The 8,347-nt window shown below is 35.2% G+C and overlaps 1 protein-coding gene and 1 pseudogene across 2 annotated transcripts in view; one reads left to right on the forward strand and one right to left on the reverse strand.

Moving 5' to 3' along the window:
- The window catches only part of ITCH (itchy E3 ubiquitin protein ligase), a 149,355-nt gene that overhangs the window by 46,692 nt on the left and 94,316 nt on the right, over positions 1–8,347 (forward strand). The window lies entirely within an intron of this gene.
- LOC111730835 lies at positions 5,779–5,897 on the reverse strand (annotated as a pseudogene).

The following is an 8,347-nucleotide window of genomic DNA, read 5'->3' on the forward strand; positions in this document are numbered from 1 at the left end:
ATAATGCTGTTATGAACGTCAGTGTGCAAATATCTTTTCAGATATCTTTAGGGTAAATACCCAGAAGAGGGATTACTGCATCATATGGTAGATCGATTCTTAGTCTTTTAAGGAACCTCCATACTGTTTTCCATAGTGGCTGTACCAATTTACGGTCCCACCAGCAGTATATGAGTGTTCCTTTCTTTCCTGCATCCTCTCCAACATTTGTTATTACTTGTCCTGTTGATAACAGCTATTCTAACAGTGTAAGGTGATATCTCATTGTGGTTTTGATTTGCATTTCCCTAATAGCTAGTGATGATGAGCATCTTTTCACATGATTGTTGGCCATTTGTATGTCTTCTTGGGAGAAATGTCTCTTCAGCTCCTCTGCCCATTTTTTGATTGAATTGTTTGTTTTATTATTGTTATTGAGTTGTAGGAGTTCTTTATATATTTTGGATATTGGTTCACTATTGATCTTAGTGGGGAGTGTAGACTGAATGTGGTCTGAACATCTTAACTTTTCTAAAGAGAAGCTAGAAATCCAGATTTTGTGAGAAATCTTTATTTTTAAACATTGGCGACTTATGAATTCATAATATAAATACTGTGGGTCAAACAAATCACCACTGTGGGCAGAATTTGTCTTGTGGGTTACCGCTTTGCAACCTCTGATCTGGGGCTTGACTTTTTGCAGCATAACCCATGTTCACTGCCCTTTGGGAAGAAAGTCTTTACCCACATAAAGATTTAAAACAGTTCAAGCAATACCTCAGTCTATACCTAACACACTGGGGCTGAATGAGGGGTATGCAGAATAATTATTAAGGCAGAAAGGAGAAGGGAAGTTATTTAAGACGGATTCAGAATGAGCAAGAGTGTGGAGGCAGGAATGGATTTGAGGTGGTAGAAGTGCTGTGAATTAGATTAGTTGGAGTTTTAGATTAGTCTGAAGGGGTTTTTTGTGGGCCCAGTAATAGGAGAAAGTTTGCAAAAATTAAGAGACCGGCTTAATTTTAAGTCCTATTAGCTAATTGAATGAAATGATATTTTGTGAAGATGTATTTGATAACATTGAAGTCTACAGTATTTACTAGGGTTGGTGGGGTCTGGAGGCAGGGAGACCAGGCTAGGGAGGTGCTAACGGGAATGGAAAGGAAGGGACAAAAGCTTGTATAGGAGACAAAAACTTGTATGTGGGTCACCGTGTAACAGTGGGAATCTGTAGTAGATAAAGAGGATCAATTTTGAAAGCTATTCATTTTTTGGTAAAAACTGGAGTATGTGAGGATGATACTGTGTGTACAGGCTATCCCTGTTTTTTCATGTTGTGAGTTTTGCTTCATTACTCTCTTGGTCCCAGCACACTCCTTAATGATGGGTCACATAAACTTAATTACCCAGTTTGCACAAGTAGAATAGAAAGAAAAGAAAGGATCAAAGAATATGATTTTTTAGGATTATTTTCACCAGGCTTTTTGTTCTGTTGACACTTTTTCATGAAAATTTTCTAGCTGTACACAGGGAAGTTATTCTTTATTTTTGGCTAAAATTGTGAAATGTAGTTGTTATAAGTAGTAAGTAAGCTGAAAAGCGTGTTAGGTATAGCCTGAATATTAAGAATATTTGAGCTATAGCACCATTTCCCTCATTGATGGATAAGAGTACTGAACTGGGCCTCTGAAAAGTACACAAAGTTGCCGTCATAGAGATCCTGCAATAGGGTCAAATTGAGTTAAATCTAAATCTCATTTAATGGAGAAGGGATTTTTTTTTTTAACTTTTGAAGCATGATCTGACCTAGTTTTTGTAGTTCATTTGTTCTGAAAATTAAAAGGGATTTTCAGTTGGTTCATTCAATTATAGATCTGCTTTGGAAGTGGGAAGGAGAGAACATGGGAGAGGGATTAGCTACATTTGCTTCTGTAGAATGTTAGTAGTCAAAGAGAAATCTCAAATTATCTTTTGCTGTTCTTGAATTTTTTGGAGGAAAGATATTTGCTATAGGCGAATTAAAAACTGTATTCTGTGTATATTGAAATGCGCAGACTGTAACTACTGCTTTTCATTGTCCAGATGTTGCTTTCATCTCTTCTCCCTTTGTTTTTGTCCTTGAGAGTTTATACTTTTTTATTCCTTTATTTCATTTTGCTGGGGTTTCAGGATGGAATGGAGGTGGAGCATCTATGTTCAATCTGCCCTGTTTTTTAAAACTATATGTATTGATGTTTTCATTTGTAGGAAAAAAAATGATGAACTTATCTGTCCTGATTATTTTTTTGTTTCTTATTGTGGTAAAATAATATGTACATAAAATTTACTGTTTTAACCAGTTTTAAGTGTTTGGTTCAGTGACATTAAGTACATTCACATTATTGTGTAGTCATGCATCTCCAGAACTTTTTCACCATTCCAAACTGAAACTTTGTTCTCATTAAACAATAACTTACATTCCTCCTCCCCTAGCCTCTGGTAACCACTAAGCTACTTTTGGTCTCTAGAATTCCACTATTCTAGGTACTTCACGTAAGTGAAATCATACAATATTTGTCCTTTGTGTCTGGCTTATTTCACTTAACATAAATAATGTCTTCAAGGTTCATGTTGTAGCATGTAACAGAATTTCTTTTCTTTTTAAGGCTGAATAATATCCTGTTTTATGCGTATATCACATTTTGTTTACCCATTCATCCATTGATGGACACTTGGGTTATTTCTACCTCTTGGCTATTTTGTGAATAATGATGCTATGAATGTGAGTATACAAATATCTGTTCATGTCCTTTCTTTCAGTCTTCTTAGATAGTTGCTAGATCATGTTGTAATTTTATGTTTAATTTTTTGAGGAACCACATTACTGTTTTCCATAGCAGCTATACCATTTTGCATTCCCATTAACAGTGCACAAAAGTTTCATTTTCCATACCCATGTCAACATTTACGGTTCTCTGTTTTGTTAATAGTAGTCATCCTTATGAGTGAAGCGCTATCTCATTGTGGTTTTGCTTTGCATTTTTCTAATAACTAGTAATATTCAGTATCTTATTTTTATTTGCCATTTGTATATCTTTGGAGAAATTTCTATTCAAGTCCTTTGCCCATTTTTTAATTGAGTTGTTGGGGGTTTTTTGGGCGTCTTAATAATTTTCCAGGCTGCTTGCTGCCCATGTCTTTTCTGCATCTGGGTCTACTGCTACTCCTCCCCATTTCCTATTGTTGACAGAGCTACTAGAAAGAACCATTTTCTCCAAAACGGTCCCTCAGTAAATGTTTGATGGTTAGAGGTTAAAGGTGAAGGTTGGTTAGGGCAGAACCTTCATTACAATTTTCTCTAGTTTTGGATTTCACTATTCTCTTAACCATTTACTTGGTGGGGTAAACGTTTATAAAAGATTAAACTTTTAGGCAAGGAAGTCCCTTTGTCACTTAAATTTTATTTTACATAAGGAAAATATAGTATCTTATTAAAAGAAATTTTATTCTTCTGTTAGAAGACTAGCTGTTTACCTAAGAAAGTACGGTCAGCCTGAGGTATACAAACAGAATTACCTTTTTCTAATTCTGAAGGAAAAAAAAATCTGTTTCAGTCATTTCAGTGAAATTCTGAGACTGCAGTATTTGTTATTTTTGCTTTTGTTTTCATCAAGAGAGGTTTGGGAGTGAGCCTAAATTCAATATATGTTTTAATAATTTCTAAAAGGACCAAAATGAATAAGTTCAAGTATAGCAATGACATAAATGTTTTTTGTTTCCCTTTTATCTTTTTTGGCTCCTTTATGGAACCATGGTTTTAAAATCATGAAATTAGCACTGAGAGAGCTCAGTTTTGGGCCAGATCTTCTGTTGTGACCTTGGACAGTCCATTTTGATTGTGTAATTTGTCTTACTGACTTGTAAGAATTCTTTTGTAAAAATTCTAGCTATAAATCCTGTCAGATATGCATCTTATGAATGTATTTTTCTAGCCTTTTGTTATTCTTCATTTTCTTAATGTCTTTTGAGGAGCAGAAGTTTCTAATTTTGATGAAGCTTAATTTCTCAATTTTTTCTCTTATGTATGGTACATTGGTGGCATATGTAAGAATTATTTGCCTATTTGAGCAATCCATTTAACTTTCCTGGATTTCAGTTTGTTACCCTGTGAGAACAAAAAAGATGTGTGTGGTATTTTGCCTTCTTTGGAATAATAATCTTATTCAGTTCTTTTTCAGATTCAGTCAAAGTAGAGGGGGTAGTTTTGGAGTACAGTAGTAAGGGGAATATCTGCAGACCCAAATTTGTTTGGAGTGTACAATTGGCTTCGCTTTCATAATCCTATTTGTTTCCTAATGGGTAAGTGGTAATTTGTCCCGCCTCTCCCTTCCCCAGTATTTAGGATTCTTGGTGTAAATGGTTCTTTGAATTTTTTTCTGGGTTTTTAATACAGTCTGAGTAATGGTGCTTTTTTACTTCTTTTAATACAAATGCATTAATTTGTTTCTTAAGTGTACATTACTCAGTCATTCATTATTGACATCAGTTTACTTGATAATTCTTAAATGTTTAGGAATGATAGCTTGAAGGGTGGGGATGGTGGCCATCGGGGTCTTGTATTTTGAGAAGAATTCATGGGTATTGAGAGATGATCAGAAACGAGTGTGTTGGGAGCCAGGAAATTCAACTTTATATATAATTAGGTTGTATAATTTCACACAAGCATTGTTTGCAAAAGATAAATATTTCTAGTAGCACAGTAGTTATATTTATTTATGGCATGTTAATTCCTTTAAACTCCAGCAGTAAGTAGTCAAAGCCAGGAAACAACTTGTAATAGTAGCTAAGATTAAAATGTTTGTCAGAAAGCTGTTTGGAGAACAGGGAAAAAATTGACTTCTAGAATACTGGGTACAGAGTTCAAACCAGCAAATGAATGCTAAAAGTTTGATTCTGGTGCCAATTTCCTTAAACTTTGTTTTCATACTGTTGAACCTTGAAAGTTGTACCTTCCTGTTTGCCTCATTGAATAAAATAATTGTCATTTTATGTAGAGGCTTTAGAATCCACACTGATACATTTGGTTGGAAAATAGGAAATGAGCTTGCAGTGAACTGAGATCTTTACATGTTGTTCAGAGCCAAGATCTCACTGTTGTCGGGGAGATAGTGGTCCACATTTTACCTCCCTGTTAACGTAAATTTCCCCAGTAAATAGGAAAGCAGCTTTTCCCCATCATGAGTGGGTTTGAGTTCTTCTATCTTCTTTCATTGAGAAATTAGGTTATGGAAATGAGTATTTACCTTTTACCCCAATCCAGAAGAACTCTTATCTCCTCTGACAGTACCTTCAGCAACTCCATAAATCAAGGTCAGCTCCTTTGTTATTATTAGCGGAGAATCATATCTAAACATTGTTCCTTCTAGTTATTCTCTGTTATTATGGCCCTGCAGAGCAGGATCTAATTATCAACCCAAAAGGATTGCATACACAGGAATCATCAGCAACTCTGGTTCTGCTTCCAACCGGATTAAGGCTGGAGTTCATTCTTCACAGTAGTGGCTGGTGAATGAAGACAGATTTTTCAAAACAAATCCTTTGATACATAGCTCTTTCACTTGAGTGGTGATTTGGAAACATGGCTGAGTGGCCCTACCCAAGGGAGATGACTCTGTTTATAGTTGCCATTTATGCTTCTGTATTTTATTTTATTTTTATTTTTATTTTTTTTTAGGTGAGGCAACCCTTGGTTAACCTCACAGATCGCAAGGACCTTGTCAGTTTACAATCCCTTATTTGTTTGTTTGTATATTTTTTACATGCCTACAGCACCTGGTCTTCCTAGGTGATCTCCCATCCAAGTACTAACCAGGCCCAACTCTGCTTAGCTTCTGAGATCAGACGGGATCGGGCTTGTTCAGGGTAGCATGGCCATAGACTGCTTCTGTATTTTAATAAGGCTGTTGGAGGGTTTGACTTCATTAGGTTTTACTTTGAATAACACTGTGTATTTGAGCCCTTTAAACTCTACTTTCTGCTTCAGTAAGCAGTTTTTCTCCTTACTGGTTTTGTATGTTTTCTGTAATGTCTTTTTGGTGACCCTTAAGAAAATATAGCCCAATATTAAACTACTGAAAGTTTTTCTAGGTCAAAACAGATGTGGCCTATAAAAATAACTGATTGTTAGATATGTTATTTCTGAAAATAAACCAAGCAAATGTCATAATATCCTATTTGATAATTTACCTACAGATAGAGTACATATTTTAAAATAAGGCTAGAAATGTAGTTTGCCTGTTGGTTGCGTCTGGCACAAGTTGTTACTGAAATAATCTTGTGAAATGTGTCTTTTTTCACATTTTTCTTTCTACTGCCTTTCAGGAAGGTGTTAAGGTTAGTTTTTACCTCTGGTAATGTTTTAGCACCTTTTTTCTGCATTAGACATTCTATCACATTTTTCTAGTGTGATAGTAAACATTACTCAAAATAAATGATATAAAAGTGTTAAGAACTGATCCTATTTCCTTTGTAACTGATGGGCTAATAGGTAACAGGTTATTTTAATATTCTATTAGATCTTAGATTCAAATTGATACCTTTATTGGTTCAAGTTTACTAAGTGAAGATATAAACTGTACACCACTGTGCTTGACTGTGAAAGCTTTTTAAAAAGTCATTTTAAAAGTCAATTATTTTCCATAGGAAATTCATGCAGAGACTTTCATCTTCACCTCTGTTTCTTATGAATTTTAAAGCTGTGGATGGAGGTAAAGTTGAATTCGGCTTTAAAAATTGAGAGGAGGAAGGTAGAAGAGGCAAAAGAAGGATAGATTGATTATAACATGAACGAGAAATTAGGAAAGCTAGGTTAAACTAGCCGTGAGGTAATAGATTTAGAAGGAGGTGCTAGGAAGGAAGAATGGGTCCTGGAGCCAACTCCCCAAAATAGGAGATGTAAGCCATTTTTCTTTTTATTGTAGAAATCACATTAACAGCATTTTTTTTTTTTTTTTGGTCATTCACATTGGGAAGATGTTTTATTTTTTGCAAGTTTATTGAGATATAACTTCATAGAATTCATCCTTTTCAGGTACACGAGTCGTTGAATTTTGACCAATACTTGCAGTCTTTACTTGTGCTCCTTGTAGTCATCTTGCTCTAATTCCATCTTCTTGGAAGCACTTATGTGTTTTCTTCCCAGTAGTTTTGCCTATTTCAGAATGTCTTACATAGGGTGTATTAGTTTCCTGGGACTGCTGTAACAAATTACCACAAACTAGGTAGTTTAAAACAACAGAAAAACTTTATTTCTCACAGTCTAGGAGTCTTAATGGCCAAAATAAGGTGTCAGCAGGGTTGGAACCTCTCAGAGGAAAATCTGTTCCATGACTCTATACTAGCTTCTGATGGTTGCCTGCAATCCTTGGCATTCCTTGGCTTGTATACACATCTCTTCAGTCTCTGCCTCCATCTGTACACGATCTTCTCCCACTATGTTTTCACATCATCATTACTCTGTGCATGTCTCTATGAATTTAGGGGAAGAGTAGATGAACTCAGTGAGAATTTTAACAAAGAGATAGAAAATATAAAAATGGAGATAGAAAACAAAAAAGAACCAGTCAGAAATGAAGAATACAATAGCTAAAATGAAGACTACATTAGAGGGAGTCAGTAGTAGACTAGATGAAGCAGAGGATCAGATAAATGATTTAGAAGATAAGGTATCAGAAAATACCCAATCAGAACAGCAACAAGAAAAAAGAATAAAAGAAAATGAGGATAGTTTAAGGGACCTTTGGGACAATATCCAGCATACCAACATCAGCATCATAAGGGTACCAGGAGAAGAGAGAGCAAGTTGTTGAAAACCTATTTGAAGAAGTAATGATGGAAAACTTTTCTAATCAGCGAAGGAAATAGACATACAAGCCCAGGAAGCACAGAGAGTCCCAAACAATTTGAACCCGAAGAGGCCCACACCAAGACATATCATAATTAAAATGCCAAAGAATAAAGATAAAGAGAGAATCTTAAAAGCAGCAAGAAGAAAGCAGTTAGTTACTTACAAGGGAGCCCCCCCATAAGGCTCTCAGGTGATTTCTCAGCAGAAACTTTGCAGACCAGAGGAACTGGCATGAAATATTCAAAGTAATGAATAGCAAGGGCCTACAACCAAGATTACTCTACCTAGCAAAACTATCATTTAGAATTGGAGGACAGTTGAGGAACTTCCCAGATAAGAAAAAGCCAAAGGAGTTTATCACTACCAAACCAATATTAAAAGAAATGTTAAAGGAACTTGTTTAAGAAGAAGATGAAAAAAAATTTAAAAATATGTATAATAAAATGGCAATAACTACATATCAATATCAACAATTATTTTAAA

The sequence above is a fragment of the Pteropus vampyrus genome, unplaced genomic scaffold (genome assembly GCF_000151845.1).
Source record: "Pteropus vampyrus isolate Shadow unplaced genomic scaffold, Pvam_2.0 Scaffold336, whole genome shotgun sequence".
NCBI lineage: Eukaryota > Metazoa > Chordata > Mammalia > Chiroptera > Pteropodidae > Pteropus > Pteropus vampyrus.